The sequence below is a fragment of the Capricornis sumatraensis genome, chromosome 16 (genome assembly GCF_032405125.1).
Source record: "Capricornis sumatraensis isolate serow.1 chromosome 16, serow.2, whole genome shotgun sequence".
NCBI lineage: Eukaryota > Metazoa > Chordata > Mammalia > Artiodactyla > Bovidae > Capricornis > Capricornis sumatraensis.
Window position 1 is genome coordinate 3,951,359 of NC_091084.1, and position 17,046 is coordinate 3,968,404.

General features: G+C 39.9%; 1 pseudogene; it reads right to left on the reverse strand.

Moving 5' to 3' along the window:
- Positions 1–9,921: 9,921 nt before the first annotated feature.
- Positions 9,922–12,835, reverse strand: LOC138092750 (splicing factor 45 pseudogene; annotated as a pseudogene).
- Between the last annotated feature and the right edge of the window lie 4,211 nt (positions 12,836–17,046).

Here is a 17,046-nt window from a genome sequence, read left to right on the forward strand (position 1 = left end):
TACTTCTGTTCTCTGGTCCCACCTTGCACAGCAGGCCAAAGTCTGCTAGGTAGGGGCTTGTGTGGATCTTTTCTCGTCTCCCCAATATGGCCCTCTACATTGTGGAGGCTTTTGTGGGCTTCCCTCAGCCCCATGAGCCCACCCTCTGTGTTCTAAGGCTTTTGTGTTCACTTGTCCCGGCTCCCCAGGCCCTCCCTTTATGTCTCGGGGCTTATGTGCACTTGTTTAGGCTCATGCCCCCCCCCCCCCCCGCCCGCCCCCGTGCCGTGAGGTTTGTATGCGCTGGAGAGATTTTTGTGTGCTGTAGAGGTTTCTATGCCAGGCCTCTCTCGGCACCCTGGTCCTGCCCTCTGCACCACGGGGCTTCTGTGGTCCTTTCTTGGTTCCCCAAACCCGCTGTCTGGGGTGGAGGGCACAGTCTGTGAGCTGTTTATGGGCAGAGAAGTGCAACTTTCTCTGTTCTCTGCCCTCCAAGTCCCTGCTTTGCCCAGTTTTCCAAGATTCTGCAGCTCCCCCTTTGGCCCGCCTGTGAGGGAGTTTCCTAGTACACCAGGAACTCTTTCTGCTTCATGATTCCTCCCTCCCTTCAGGGCACCATCTAGTTGGGAACCATCTAGAAGTTCTCCGTCTTTTCCCTTTTTATGTCTCCATCCTCTCTCCTACTTCATTCCAGGGTGCTTAGCCTGCCCCTCTGGAGGCCTGCGGTCTTCTACTATCACCTAGAGGTTGCTTTGTAGGAGTTGTTCTATATCTTGATGAGTTTTTGATGTATTGTGGGGAGGCTGGCAATATCCCTGTCTTACTCCTCTGCCGTCTTCTACTCTCCTCTCATCATGCTTTTTATGTCTATTTCTGAGTGATTAGTGATGTTGAACATACCCATATTGACCATATATGTGTATGTATGTGTGTGTGTGTGTTTCAGAAGGATTTTTATGCTATATTAAAAAAAAACACAAAATAAAAAAAGGATCAGTCAACATATGTCTTAGAAGTCCTTCCCTGTGCCCACAGCCATGAAGGCTGCCTGTTGCCTTGTTCTCCTCTGCTTAGTATGCAGTTCACTGAAGGATCGCTGGAGATGACTCAGGCTCTAGTTTTTAAAATCAAACTTGTTCTGCTAAATCCAAGGCCCTGAATCTATCTAAATTGTAGAAACATATTTGGAGCACCTGTCCACCAAAATATCTCCCATTCAGATCATCAACAGACTCAACCCTCTGGAATTCTAAAAATATTCATACTGCTTCATCATCAAGTGTCAAGACCGGCTCGACAAGCAGGGTTTCTGAAAGCACAATACAGCAAGAGAATGAGAAATGAGACACAAGAATTCAGAGAAAGAGATATCAGGGGACAAACACTGCACCAAGGTGAAGGTGCTGAAACTGAATCCAAGCCAGCTTTATTATACTTTATTATAATTTCAGCTGTGAATGAAACTATAACTCATGTGGCCTTCAGTGCCAAAGAACAAAATGATCATTAACCATTGAATAATTAGGAAACAGTAATCAATAACAAATTAGTAACTAAGACTAATATTCTTATCTATAGATTTTCCACCAGATACATAAAACATGTGACTCTGAGATGCCAGTTGAGAAACAGTCTGAGGTCGGTTTTCCAACCCCAGGATCATATCTTGTTTTCGAGATTATGAACTGTTTTCTCTTGACTTGTTCCAAGTTTCATGCCTTATAGCATCCACTTTGTTAATAATTATAAATTTCTTTTGTGGCCCTTGCTGGGGCCTGCTTTCTTTTATTCTTCCTGTCTACTACAATCAGGGATATCAGGAATTTCAAATATAACATATTTTTCAACTCTGCCATATTTTTCATACTGTTCCTGGACTTCTACTTCCAAGTCTTCATCCACCTCTCCTGCACCAATCATGTTATTGAGTGGGACCACTTTGGTAGGACACAAATATTTCAGTTAATGGATTTAAATCCAACTTTTTTTTGATTTTTACCTAAACATTTTATTTTATTTATTATTTTTTAATTTTCTTACTTTATTTTACTTTACAACACTGTATTGGTTTTGCCATACATTGACATGAATCCACCACAGGTGTATACGAGCTCCCAATCCTGAATCCCCCTCCCATCTCCCACCCCATATCATCTCTCTGGATCATCCCCGTGCACCAGCCACAAGAATCCTGTATCTTGTATTGAACATAGACTGGCGCTTCGTTTCTTACATGATAGTATACATGTTTCAATGCCATTCTCCCAAATCATCCCACCCTCTCCCTCTCTCTCACAGTCCAGAAGTCCGTTCTATACATCTGTGTCTCTTTTGCTGTCTCACATACAGGGTTATAATTACCATCTTTCTAAATTCCATATATATGTGTCAGTATACTGTATTGGTGTTTTTCTTTCTGGCTTGCTTCACTCTGTATAATCGGCTCCAGTTTCATCCATCTCATCAGAACTGATTCAAATGTATTCATTTTAATGGCTGAGTAATACTCCATTGTGTATATGTACCACAGCTTTGTTATCCATTTATCTGCTGATGGACATCTAGGTTGTTTCCATGTCCTGGCTATTAGAAACAGTGCTGTGATGAACATAGGGGTACATGTGTCTCTTTCAGTTCTGGTTTCCTCGGTGTGTATGCCCAGCAGTGGGATTGCTGGGTCATAAGGCAGTTCTATTTGCAATTTTTTAAGGAATCTCCACACTGTTTTCCATAGTGGCTGTACTAGTTTGCATTCCCACCAACAGTGTAAGAGGGTTCCCCTTTCTCCACATCCTCTCCAGCATTTATTGCTTGTAGACTTTTGGATCACAGCCATTCTGACTGGTGTGAAATGGCACCTCATTGTGGTCTTGATTTGCCTTTCTCTGATGATGAGTGATGTTGAGCATCTTTTCATGTGTTTGTTAGCCATCCGTATGTCTTCTTTGGAGAAATGCCTATTTAGTTCTTTGGCCCATTTTTTTGATTGGATCATTTAATTTTCTGGAATTGAGCTGCAGAAGTTGCTTGTATATTTTTGAGATTAGTTGTTTGTCAGTTGTTTCATTTGCTATTGTTTTCTCCCATTCAGAAGGTGGTCTTTTCACCTTACTTATAGTTTCCTTTGTTGTGCAGAAGCTTTTAATTTTAATTAGATCCTATTTGTTTATTTTTTCTTTTATTTCCAGAATTCTGGGAGGTGGATCATAGAGGATCCTGCTGTGGTTTATGTCTGAGAGTGTTTTGCCTATGTTCTCCTCTAGGAGTTTTATAGTTTCTGGTCTTATGTTTAGATCTTTAATCCATTTTGAGTTTATTTTTGTGTATGGTATTAGAAAGTGATCTAGTTTCATTCTTTTACAAGTGGTTGACCAGTTTTCCCAGCACCGCTTGTTAAAGGGATTATCTTTAGTCCATTGTATATTCTTGCCTCCTTTGTCCAAGATGAGGTGTCCATAGGTGTGTGGATTTATCTCTGGGCTTTCTATTTTGTTCCATTGATCTATATTTCTGTCTTTGTGCCAATACCATACTGTCTTAATGACTGTGGCTTTGTAGAAGAGCCTGAAGTCAGGCATGTTGATTCCTCCAGTTCCATTCTTTCTCAAGATTGCTTTGGCTATTCAAGGTTGTTTGTATTTCCATATAAATCGTGAAATTATTTGTTCTAGTTCTGTGAAAAATACCTCTGTAGCTTGATAGGGGTTGCATTGAATCTGTAGATTTCTCTGGGTAGTATAATCATTTTCACTATATTGATTCTTCTGATCCATGAACATGTTATATTTCTCCATCTATTTGTGTCCTCTTTGATTTCTTTCATCAGTGTTTTACAGTTTTCTATATATATAGGTCTTTAGTTTCTTTAGGTAGATATATTCCTAAGTATTTTATTCTTTTTGTTGCAATGGTGAATGGAATTGTTTCCTTAATTTCTTTTTCTACTTTCTCATTATTAGTGTATAGGAATGCAAGGGATTTCTGTGTGTTGATTTTATATCCTACAACTTTACTATATTCATTGATTAGCTCTAGTAATTTCCTGGTGGAGTCTTTAGGGTTTTCTATGTAGAGGATCATGTCATCTGCAAACATGAAAGTTTTGCTTCTTCTTTTCCAATTTGGATTCCTTTTATTTCTTTTTCTGCTCTGATTGCTGTGGCCTAAACTTCCAGAACTATGTTGAATAGTAGCAGTGAAAGTGGGCACCCTTGTCTTGTTCCTGACTTTAGGGGAAATGCTTTCAATTTTTCACCATTGAGGACAATGTTTGCTGTGGGTTTGTCATAGATAGCTTTTATTATGTTGAGGTATGTTCCTTCTATTCCTGCTTTCTGGAGAGGTTTTTTTCTTTTTTATCATAAATGGATGTTGAATGTTGTCAAAGGCTTTCTCTGCATCTATTGAGATAATCATATGGCTTTTTTTTTTTCAATTTGTTAATGTGGTGAATTACATTGATTGATTTGCGGATATTGAAGAATCCTTGCATCCCTGGGATAAAGCCCACTTGGTCATGGTGTATAATCTTTTTAATGTGTTGTTGGATTCTGATTGCTAGAATTTTGTTGAGGATTTTTGCATCTATGTTGATCACTGATATTGGCCTGTAGTTTTCTTTTATTGTGGCATCTTTGTCAGGTTTTGGTATTAGGGTGATGGTGGCCTCATAGAATGAGTTTGGAAGTTTACCTTCCTCTGGAATTTCCTGGAAGAGTTAGAGTAGGATAGGTTTTAGCTCTTCTCGAAATTTTTGGTAGAATTCAGCTGTGAAGCCGTCTGGACCTGGGCTTTTGTTTGCTGGAAGATTTCTGATTACAGTTTCAATTTCCGTGCTTGTGATGGGTCTGTTAAGATTTTCTATTTCTTCCTGGTACAGTTTTGGAAAGCTGTACTTTTCTAAGAATTTGTCCATTTCTTCCACATTGTCCATTTTATTGGCATATAATTGTTGATAGTATTCTCTTATGATCCTTTGTATTTCTGTGTTTTCTTTTGTGATCTCTCCATTTTCATTTCTAATTTTATTGATTTGATTTTTCTCCCTTTGTTTCTTGATGAGTCTGGCTAATGATTTGTCAATTTTATTTATCCTTTCAAAGAACCGGCTTTTGGCTTTGTTGATTTTTGCTATGGTCTCTTGTTTCTTTTGCATTTATTTCTGCCCTAATTTTAAAGATTTCTTTCCTTCTACTAACTCTGGGGTTCTCCAATTCTTCCTTTTCTAGTTGGTTTACATGTAGAGTTGGGTTATTTATTTGACTTTTTTCTTGTTTCTTGAGGTATGCCTGTAGTGCTGTGAACTTTCCTCTTAGCACTGCTTTTATAGTGTCCACAGGTTTTCAGTTGTTGTGTTTTAATTTTCATTAGTTTCTATGGATATTTTGATTCCTTTTTTGATTTCTTCTGTGATTTGTTGGTTATTCAGAAGTGTGTTGTTCAACCTCCATATTTTGAAGTTTTTAATATTTTTCTCCTGTAATTGAGATCTAATCTTAATGCACTATGGTCAGAAAAGATGCTTTGAATGATTTTGATTTTTTTAAATTTATCAAGGTTAGATTTATGGCCCAGGATGTGATCTGTCCTGGAGAAGGTTCCATGCGCACTTGAGAAAAAGGTGAAATTCATTGTTTTGGGGTGAAATGTCCTATAGCTATCAATTATGTCTAACTGGTCTAATGTATCATTTAAAGTTTGCATTTCTTTGTTAATTTTCTGTTTAGTTGATCTATCCATAGGTATGAGTGGAGTATTAAAGTCTCCCACTATTATTGTGTTATTGTTAATTTCCCCTTTCATACTTGTTACCATTTGTCTTACATATTGTGGTGCTCCTATTGTGGGTGCATATACATTTATAATTGTTATATCTTCTTCTTGGATTGATCCTTTGATCATTATGTAGTAGCCTTCTTTGTCTCTTTTCACAGCCTTTGTTTTAAAGTCTATTTTATCAGATATGCATATTGCTACTCCTGCTTTCTTTTGGTCTCTATTTACATGGAATATCTTTTTCCAGCCCTTCATTTTCAGTCTGTATGTGTCCCTTGTTTTGAGGTGGGTCTCTTGAAAGCAGCATATAGAGTGGTCTTGTTTTTGTTTCCATTCAGCCAGTCTTTGCCTTTTGGTTGGGTCATTCATCCCATTTACGTTTAAGGTAATTATTGATAAGTATGATCCCATTGCCATTTACTTTATTGCTTTGGGTTTGGGTTTATACGCCCTTTTTGTGTTTCCTGTCTAAAGAATATCCTTTAGCATTTGTTGGAGAGCTGGTTTGGTGGTGCTGAATTCTCTCAGCTTTTGCTTGTCTGTAAAGCTTTTGATTTCTCCTTCATATTTAAATGAGATCCTTGCTGGGTACAGTAATCTTGGCTGTAGGTTATTTTCTTTCATCACTTTAAGTATGTCTTGCCATTCCCTCCTCGCCTGAAGAGTTTCTTTTGAAAGATCTGCAGTTATCCTTATGGGAATCCCCTTGTGTGTTGTTTGTTGTTTTTCTCTTGCTGCTTTTAATATTTGTTCTTTGTGTTTGGTCTTTGTTAATTTGATTAATATTTGTCTTGGGGTTTTTCTCCTTTGGTTTATCCTGTTTGGAACTCTCTGGGTTTCTTGGACTTGGTTTATTATTTCCTTCCCAATTTTAGGGAAGTTTTCAACTATTATCTCCTCAAGGATTTTCTCATGGTCTTTCTTTTTGTCTTCTTCTTCTGGGACTCCTATAATTCGACTGTTGGAGCATTTCATATTGTCCTAGAAGTCTCTGAGATTGTCCTCATTTCTTTTAATTCGTTTTTCTTTTTTCCTCTCTGATTCATTTATTTCTACCATTCTATCTTCTACTTCACTAATCCTATCTTCTGCCTCCATTATTCTACTATTTGTTGCCTCCAGAGTATTTCTGATCTCATTTATTGCATTATTCATTATATATTGACTTTTTTATTTCTTCTAGGTCCTTGTTAAACTTTTCTTGCATCTTCTCAGTCCTTGTCTGCAGGCTATTTATCTATGATTCCATTTTGATTTCAAGATTTTGGATCATTTCTACTATCAATATTCGGAATTCTTTCTCAGGTAGATTCCCTATCTCTTCCTCTTTTGTTTGGTTTGGTGGGCATTTATCCTGTTCCTTTACCTGCTGGGTATTCCTCTGTCTCTTCATCTTGGTTATATTGCTGCGTTTGGGTGGCCTTTGTATATTCTGGGAATTTGTGGAGTTCTCTTTATTATGGAGTTTCCCCACTGTGGGTGGGGTTGTATCAGTGGCTTTTCAAGGTTTCTTGGTTAGGGAGGCTTGTGTTGGAGTTCTGGTGGGCGGAGCTGGATTTCTTCTCTCTGGAGTGCTATGAAGTGTCCAGTAATGGGTTATGAGACGTCAGTGGTTTTGGAGTATTTTTGAGCTGCCTGTATATTGAAGCTCAGGGCTGTGTTCCTGTGTTGCTGGAGAATTTGTGTGGTATGTCTTGCTCTGGAACTTGTTGGCCCTTGGGTGGTGCTTGGTTTCAGTGTAGGTATGGAGGCATTTGATGAGCTCCTATTGAATAATGTTCCCTGGATTCAGGATTTCTCTGATGTTCTCAGGATTTGGACTTAAGCCTCCTGTTTCTGGTTTTCAGTTTTATTTTTACAATAGCCTCAAGACTTCTCCATCTATACAGCACCAATGATAAAACATCTAGGTTAAAGATGAAAGGTGTCTCCACACTGAGGGTCACCCATAGAGGTCCACTGAATTACATGGAGAAGAGAAGAGGGAGGGGATAGTTAGAGGTGACTGGAATGAGATGAGGTGGGATCAAAAGAGGAGAGAGCAAGCTAGCCAGTAATCACTTCCTATGTGCACTCCACAGTTTGAACCACTCAGAGGTTTTCATGGAGTTATACAGGGAAGAGGAGAGGGAGGAAGTAGACAGAGGTGGCCAGGAGGATAAACGAGGGAAATGAAAAGGAGAGAGACAGATCCAGCCAGTAACCAGTTCCCTGAGTGTTCTCCACTGTCTGGAACACACAGAGATTCACACGGTTGAGTAGAGAAGAGAAGGGGGAGGGAGGAGACAGAGGCGACCTGGTGGAGAAAAAGGAGAGTCCAAAGGAGGAGAGAGTGGCAAGCCAGTTATCTCACTCTCAGGTAAAATTGGGTACTGAAGATTGGATTTTTAAATGCACAAAATTGACAACAAATACCAAAAAGCAAAGATTAAAAATCTGGAGTAGAGGTTGGATTTTCAAAAATATACTATTAAAGAAAAGAACAAGAAGAAGGAGAAGAAAAAACAAAACAAAACAAAAAAACAAAGCCACAAGAATTATTAAAAAACAAAAACATCAACCACAAAAAGACTATATACAGTGTTTGCTTTAAAAATAGGGTCCTTTTTTTTTGAAAAGTAATAATAGGTTATAAAAATAATAATTAGAGAAATAGAGACTTAAAAATTTTAGAAAGTTAAAAAAAAGAAGAAAAAGAAAAGAAAAAACAATCACGCAACCACGTCAACTGAAAAAAAAAATGATCGTAAAAGTAGTAAAGGTATATCTGGCCCTTTCGCTGGTGTTGTGGGCTGTGTGGGGTCACTTCCAAGGTGGTTCCTTCTGTTTATCTTCCTCTGTTTGCTGGTCTCTTCAGTGTGTGATTTCTGTCTTGACACATGGAGGGTGGTGGTGGCGTGCTGTCGGGGGGGGGGTGCGGAGGGATGCTGCAAACTAATATTACTGGCGTGTGCTTGCAGTATCTCATCCACGCTGGGCTTCCCTCTGCTCGTGGCACACACCGCTCAGGCTCTATGTTGCTCTGCTGGAGAACTGTCTGAGGCCGGCCCTAGGCTTCATACACCTCCCTGGTCTAAGCTGCTCAGGCTGGGCGCTCAGGAAGCCCTCAGAGGCACAGATTTGGTTGGGCCTGAGTTTTGTGCCCTTCCCAGGTCCAAGTAGCTCAGGAGTTTGGCGAGTGCAATCGCTGCGACTTATGGCCTTTCCCTGCTGCTCAGTTTTCTGGGAGTACCACTGGCATTCCTTCTCAGGCAGATTATGACTGTCCAGAACCCCCAGAAGTCTTAGTTAGCAAAGAAGCCTGCTTGCATTTTGGTCAGTAATGTCTCTCTTGGGCTGCAATTGCCCTCTTCCAGCCCTTAAGGCTCTGGCTGCCTGCCACCGGAGGGGGATGGTCTGCAGCTGGCTATTTCTGTTCCGTCCTTTGTTCTGTGCACGGTCCTGGCAGTGTCTTATGTTCTAGCATTTCGTGTGGAGGCTATCCCATAGTCTGGTTTGCTAGCCCAAGTTAGTTCGCTCTGGCCACGTGTGGGGTGTTCTGGCCCAATTCTCAAAAAAACACTGTAGCCTGAGCCTCCCATGGCATGATTCTCAAAAAGCATTGCCGCCTGTGCCTCCCGCTCCTGCCTGCCCAGCCCCCACTTGCTAGTGGCGGATGCAAGCATCTGCGCTGCTTTTCCACTGGGGGAGTTACAGCTGGGCTCGTAATCTGTTGGTTTTAATTATTTATTTATTTTTCCTTCCTGTCATGTTGCCCTCTGTGCTTCCAAGGCTCACCACAGACCCGGCTGCGAGAATTTTTCCTGGTGTTTGAAACCTCTCTTTTTAAGAGTCTCTTCCCAGGATGGGACTCTCTCCTTCCCTACCTCCTTTGTCCCTTTTTTCATCTTTTATATTTTTTCCTACCTGTTTTTGAAGCCAATGATCTGCTTTGCTGGGTGCCTGATGTCCTCTGCCAGCATTCAGAAGTTTTTTTGTAGAATTTACTCAGTGCTGAAATGTTCTTTTGATGAATTTGTGAGGGAAAAAGTGGTCTCCCTGTCCTATTTCTCTGCCATTTTAGGACCGCCCCCCTAAATCCAACTTTTTGGCTGAATCTTTCTTGATGGTGTCAGGCATATGCTCTTGCCATGCCTACCCCCACCCCCCACAACTTGCTGGTGGCGTTCAGGCCCTGCTGGTGCTTCCTAAGACTGGGCCTTCCCAGAAGCTAAACTTCTGCATGATTTTATATGCTACCCTACCCCCATGTTGGTGAAGAAGGAGTTGCTGAGGCTGACTGGGGATCTGGGTTTGTCTTATTCCTTGTACACTGGGGGAGGAATAGCACCTTTGGAAGACTGTGAGTGAGGTCTTGAATCCTCTTCCTGGTTAAGTCTTGGGGTAACTCTTTGTCCTTTTCTATAAGGGAAGTGGATGGTGTGATGGCAGCTCCATCCATCTTGCTCCTCTCTTGGTCATAATCTTCATCAGAATCTGGTTCTGGTCACCTGGAAAACCCACTAGCTTCATGTCTGTCTTTACATTTATTTCCCCTCTCTTCTATTTCCTTCTGTCTTTCCAGCTCCCACTGTATCTGTTGCTCCTCTCTTTGGTGCTTCACTACTTTCTCATAATCGTTAGGAAACCTGGGCTCATATTCATCAGATAAGAGGATCAAATCTTCTGCAGAAAACAACCTGGGAACAAGGTTCTTGAGTCCCATGGCTAAGTGCAGAGGGGGATATGCCACTTATCTGAAGAATCACCTTGCTTCAGGTTGATTACTGAACCTAAGACTGTACTTTGTATTGTCCTCTGGGTCTTGGTCTGAGTGAGAGCTGCCTTCTTCATCTGGAGCTGAGACTGAAGAAATTTGAAAGTTTTGGACCAGCCTTATGTTTTTGAGTCACTGGTCTTCACTCCCAGGTCATTGTACAGAGATACCTTCCCAGTTTAATGACTGTCCGCCTAGCCAATGCTCCTGAGCCATGGCTGCTCACCTGGGCCAGAGGCTGGGTGCCAGACTGTTTTTTAAATTAAATTGTTCTTTTTAAAATATTTGTTTGTATAATTTAAAAATATATTTTGAATATTAACTTCTTATCAGACATGTCATTTGCAAATATCTTCTTCCATCCAATAGGTTGCCTCTTAGTTTTGTTAAAGGTTTCCTTGGCTGTTAAAATGTTTTTACATCTGACTAGGTCCCACTTATTTTTGTTTTTGTTCTCTTGCTTGAGGAGACAGAGTACCTCAAAATTATGACTAAAACTGATGTCAAAGAGCATACTGCCCATATTTTATTTTAGGAGTTTTATGGTTACAGGTCTTACCCTTAGTACTTTAATCCATTTTAAGTTTATTTTTGTACCCAGTGTGAGAAAATGGTCTAGTTTCATTCTTTTACATGTAGCTGTCTAGTTTTCCTAGTACAGTTATTGAAGAGACTGTGTTTTCTCCATTGTATACTTTTGCCTTTTTTACCTTGTATGCATGAGTTTATTTCTGGGCTGTTTACTCTGTTCTTCTGATTTATGTGTCTATTTTTTGTGCCAGTACTATACTGTTTTGCTTACTGTAGCTTTGTAGTATAGTCTGAAGCCAGGGAGCCTGATACCTCTAGCTTTTTTCTTTTTTCCTCAAGGTTGCTTTTGCTATTCAGGGTATTTTGTTGTGCCATATAATCTTAAGATTATTTGATCTAATTCTGTAAAAAATATTATGGGTATTTGGGTAGAAATTGCACTGAAGTTGTAGATTGCCTAGTTAATATGGTCACTTAAACAATATTAATTCTCCAAATTAATGAACATAGGATACATTTCCACTTATTTGCATTGTCTTGAATTTCCTTCATCAGTGTTTTCTAGTTTTCAAAGTATAAGTCTTTTACCTCCTTAGTTAGCCTCCTTAATTATCCAAGGTATTTTATTCCTCTTGATTTAGTTGTAAATGACATTATTTTCTTGATTTCTCTTTCTGGTAGTAACTTATTAATGCATAGAAAAATAATAAATTTCTGTATATTAATCTCATATCCTGAAAAATTTATTCTTACCTGGAGAATTCCATGGACAGAGGAGCCTGGTGGGCTACAGTCCATGAGGTTGCAAAGAGTCAGACATGACTGAGCAACTAATACTAAACATAGCCAATTAACAAAAAATATCATGACAGTTTCAGGTTTTATATATAGTGTAATATCATCTGTGAACAGTGAGCTTTTTTCCATTTTGCTTAAAAATGTTTTTAAAAATTGTCTGATTGTTGTGGCTAGGACTTTCAGTTACATATTGAATAGAAACAGTCAAATTGGGCTTGTTTGTCTTGTTCCTGATCTTACAGGAAATACTTTGTTTTTCATTATTAAATATGATGTTAGATGTGGATTTGTCATAAATGGCCTTTATTATGTTGAGATTGTTGTTGTTGTTCAGTCACTCAGCCATGTCTAATTCTTTGTGATCACATGGACTGCCACACTTTAGGATTCCTGTCCTTCACTGTCTCCCAGAGTTTGCTCAAATGCATGCCTATTGAGTCAGTGATGCCATTTAAGGTTCACTAGTTTAATATCCTTGCTGTCCAAGGGACTCTCAAGAGTCTTCTCTAGCACCACAGTTTGAAATCATCAGTTCTTCGACTATCAGCCTTCTTTATGGTCCAGCTCGCACATCTGTACATGACTACTGGAAAAACCATAACTTTGAATATATGGACCTTTGCTGGCTAAGTGATGTTGCTGGTTTTTAATACACTGCCTAGGTTCATCTTAGTTTTTCTTCCAAGAAGCAAATGTCTTTGAATTTTGTGGCTGCAGTCACCATCTACAGTGATTTTGGAGCCCAAGAAAATGAAGTCTGTCACTGTTATCATTTTACCCCCCATATATTTGCCATGATGTGATGGGACTGGATGCCATAATTTTAGTGTTTTGAATGTTGAATTTTCAGCCATCCTTTTCACTCTCCTCTTTCACCTTCATCAAGAGGTTCTTCAGTTCTTCACTTTCTGCTATTTGGGTGGTGTCGTCTGTATATATGAAGTTGTTGATATTTCTCGGCACAATCTTCATTCCAGTTTGTGATTCATCTAGCATAGCATTTTGCACAATGTACTCTGCATATAAGTTAAATAAGCAGAGTGACAATATACAGCCTTAACATACTCCTTTTTCAATTTGGAACCAGTCTGTTGTTCCATGTCCAGTTGTAACTGTTGCTTCTTGACCTGTATACAAGTTTCTCAGAAGCCAGGTAAAGTGGTCTCATATTACCATCTCTTGAAGAATTTTCCAGTTTGTTGTGATCCACACAGTCAAATGTTTTAGCATAGTCAATTAAGCAGAAGTAGATGCTTTCCTGTTCTTTTGCTTTTTCTATGATCCAACAAATGTTGGCAATTTGATCTCTGATTCCTCTGCCTTTTTAAAATCCAGCTTATACATCTGGAAGTTCTTTTTTCACATACTGTTGAGGCCTAGCTTGAAAGGTTTTGTACATTACCTTGCTAGCATGTGAAATGAACACAATTTGTGGTAGTTTGAACATTCTTTGCCATTCCTCTTCTTTGGGGTTGGAATTGAAGTTGACTTTTTCCAGTCCTGTGGCCATTGCTGAGTTTTCCAAATTTGCTGATGTATTCAGTGAAACATTTTAACAAGATCATCTTTTAGGATTTGAAATAGCTCAGCTGGAATTCCACCACCTCCACTAACTTCATAGTAATGCTTCCGAAGGCCCACTTGACTTCAGAATCCAGGATACCTGGCTCTAGGTGAGTGACCATACCATTGTGGTTATCTGCATCATTAAGACTTAAAAACCCCCCACAAAAAAACAGTTCTTCTATGTATTCTTGCCACCTCTTCTTAATCTTTCTGCATCTTTTAGGTCCTTGCTGTTTCTGTCCTTTATTGTGCCCATCTTTGCATGAAATATTTCCTTTGTATTTCTAGTTTTTTTGAAGAGATCTCTAGTCTTTCCCATTCTATTGTTTTCCTGCTTCTTCAGCATTAGTGGTTGGGGCATAGACTTGGATTACTGTGATGTTGAATAGTTTGCCTTGGTAACAAACTGAGATCATTCTGTCATTTTTGAGACTGCACCCAACTACTGCATTTTGGACTCTTTTGTTGACTATGAGGGCTACTCCATTTCTTCCATTGGATTCTTGCCCAAAGTAGTTGATATGATGGTCATCTGAATTAAGTTCGCCCTTTCCCATCCATTTTAGTTCACGGATTCCTAAAATATTGACGTTCACTCTTGCCATCTCCTGTTTGACCACACCCAATTTACCTTGATTCATGGACCTAACATTCCAGATTACTATGCGATATTGTTTTTTTTTTTTTTTTTTTTTTTTTACAGCATTGGACTTTATTTTCACAACTAGAAAGTAGGTGAGTGACCATACCATTGTGGTTATCTGCATCATCAAGGCTTTAAAAAACAAACAAACAAAAAAACAGTTCTTCCACGTATTCTTGCCACCTCTTCTTAATCTCTTCTGCATCTTTTAGATCCTTGCTGTTTCTGTCCTTTATTGTGCCCATCTTTGCATGAAATATTTCTGCAAATAGGAATACATCTGCAAATAGGAATCATTTTTGCTTTGGTTCAACCTCTTCATTCTTTCTGGAGCTATTTCCCTGCTCTTCCCTCAACATATATTTAGCTATGTTCCCTTAATACAAGCTTTGTTGAATTTTTATCATAAATGCATGTTGCATTCTGTCAAATACTTTTTTGCATCTGTTGAGGTAATCAGGTGAATATTACTCTGTCATGTTGATTGATATGGATATTTAATAATCCTTATATCCCTGGAATAAATTCCACTTTATCATGATGTAAGTATGGTTGAATTTTGTTTGTTACTATTTTGTTGAAGAATTTTGTGAGTGTTAATCAGGGTTGTTGGCTTTTAATTTTCTTTTATTGTAGTTTCTTTGTCTGTTTTTGGTATCAGGGTAATACTCACCATAGTAGAATACCTTTGGAAGTATTCCAGTCCCTTCAGGCTTTTGCAGAACTTTGAGAAATATGGGTATAAACTCTTTTGTAAATATTTGATAGAATTCTTCTGTGAAGTCTTACTGTCCTGGACTTTTTCTTTCTTGGGGAGTTTTTTGATTACTGCTTCAGTTTAATACTAGTATTCAGTACATTCAGTTTTTCTATTTCTTTCTGATACAGTCTTGGACAAGTGTATGCTTCTGGCAATTTATCCATTGCTTCTAAATTAAACCAATTTGGGGGCAGTCCTAAGATGGTGGATGAATAGGATGGGGAGACCACTTTCTCCCCCACAAATTCATCAAAAGAACATTTCAACGCTGAATAAATTCCACAATACAACTTCTGAATGCTGGCAGAGGACATTAGGCACCCAGAAAAGCAGCTCATTGTCTTCGAAAACAGGTAGGAAAAAATATAAAAGACAAAAAAAGAGACAAAAGAGGTAGGGAGGGAGCTCCATCCTGAGAAGGGAGTGTTAAAAAGAGACAAGTTTCCAAACACTGGGAAATACTCTCACTGCCGAGTCTGTGGCGAGCCTTGGAAGCACAGAGGGCAACATAACAGGGAGGAAAAATAAATAAATAATTAAAACCCACAGATTACCAGCCCAAGAGTAACTCCCCCAGCGGAGAAGCAGCGCAGACGCCTGCATCCGCCACTAGCAAGCGGAGGCTGGGTAGGGAGGTGCGGGCTGCATTGCATTTTAAGTATAGAGCCCGAATGCCCCAAGTATAACCAGAATGAGCTAATGCGCTAGCAAACCAGACTGTGGGATAGTTACCATGCGAAAGGCTCTAACATAAGACACCACCAGAACCGCACACGGAACAAAGGATGGAACAGAATTAGCCAGCTGCAGACCATCCCCTTCCAGTGACAGGCAGCCAGAGCTGGAAGGGCCAGAAAGTGGCAACCGCAGCCCCAGAGAGACATTAACTACCAAACTGCAAACAGGCTTCTTTGCTAATTAAGACTTCTTGGGGTTCTGGACAGTCATCATCCGCATGAGAAGGTGCACCAGTTGTACACCCAGAAAACTGAGCAGCAGGGATGGGAGAGGCGATAAGTCGCAGCAACCTTGCTCACCAAACACCAGAGCTACTCGGACCTGGGAAGGGCAAAAAGTGTAGGCCCAAATGAGGCTGCACTTCTGAGGACTACCTGAGTACCTGAGCCTGAGCAGCTTAGACCTGGGAGGTGCATGTAGCCTAGGGCTGGCCGCAGATGGTTCCCGGCGGAGCAACCTAGAGCCTGAGCTGTGTGCGCAGTGAGCGGGGACAGGCCCAGTGTGGCTGAGACACTGCGCGCACACAACCAATGTTATTTGTTTCCAGCGTCCCTCCCTCCCCACAGCGTGACTGAAAAAGTGACCCTAAAAAAAGTGTCCACCACTGCCCCCCTTGTGTCAGGGCAGAAATCAGACACTGAAGAGACCAGCAAATAGAAGAAGCTAAAACAAAGGGAACCACCTTGGAAGTGACAGGTGCAATAGATTAAAGCCCTGTTGTTAGTACCGACAACGTAGGAAGGGGTCTATAGATCTTGAGAAATATAAGCCGAACCAAGGAACTACCCGAAAATGAACTGACCCCACACTGCCCACAACAATACCAGAGAAAGTCCTAGATCTATCTTTACTATTTTAATGATTTTTTTGGTTGTTTTCTTCTTTTTTTAAAACATTTTTAAATTTTAAGTCCTCTATTTCTCCTTTAATTTTCATTTTTATAACCTACTATTACTTTTAAAAAAAAGACCCTATTTTTAAAGCAAACTTCATGTATATATATTTTTCTTTTTAATAATTCTTGTGATTTTGTTATTTTTTTTCTTCTTCTTCTTTTCCTTAATATTGTATTTTTGAAAATCCAACCTCTACTCAAGATTTTTAATCTTTGCTTTTTGGTATTTGTTATCAATTTCATACCTTCAAAAACCCAATCTTCAGTACCCATTTTTACATGAGAGCAAGATTCCTAGCTTGATTGCTCTCTCCTCCTTTGGACTCTCCTTTTTCTCCACCAGGTCGCCTCTGTCTCCTCCCTCCCCCTTCTCTTCTCTTCTCTACCCAACTCTGTGAATCTCTGTGGGTTCCAGACAGAGATTGTAGAACACTTAGGGAACTGATTACTGGCTGGATCTGTCTCTCTCCTTTTCATTCCCCTCTTTTATCCTCCTGGCCACCTCTGTCTCCTTCCTCCCTCTCTTCTTCTCTGTATAACTCCGTGAACATCTCTGAGTTGTCCAGACTGTGGAGTGCACACAAGGAAGTGATTACTGGCAAGCT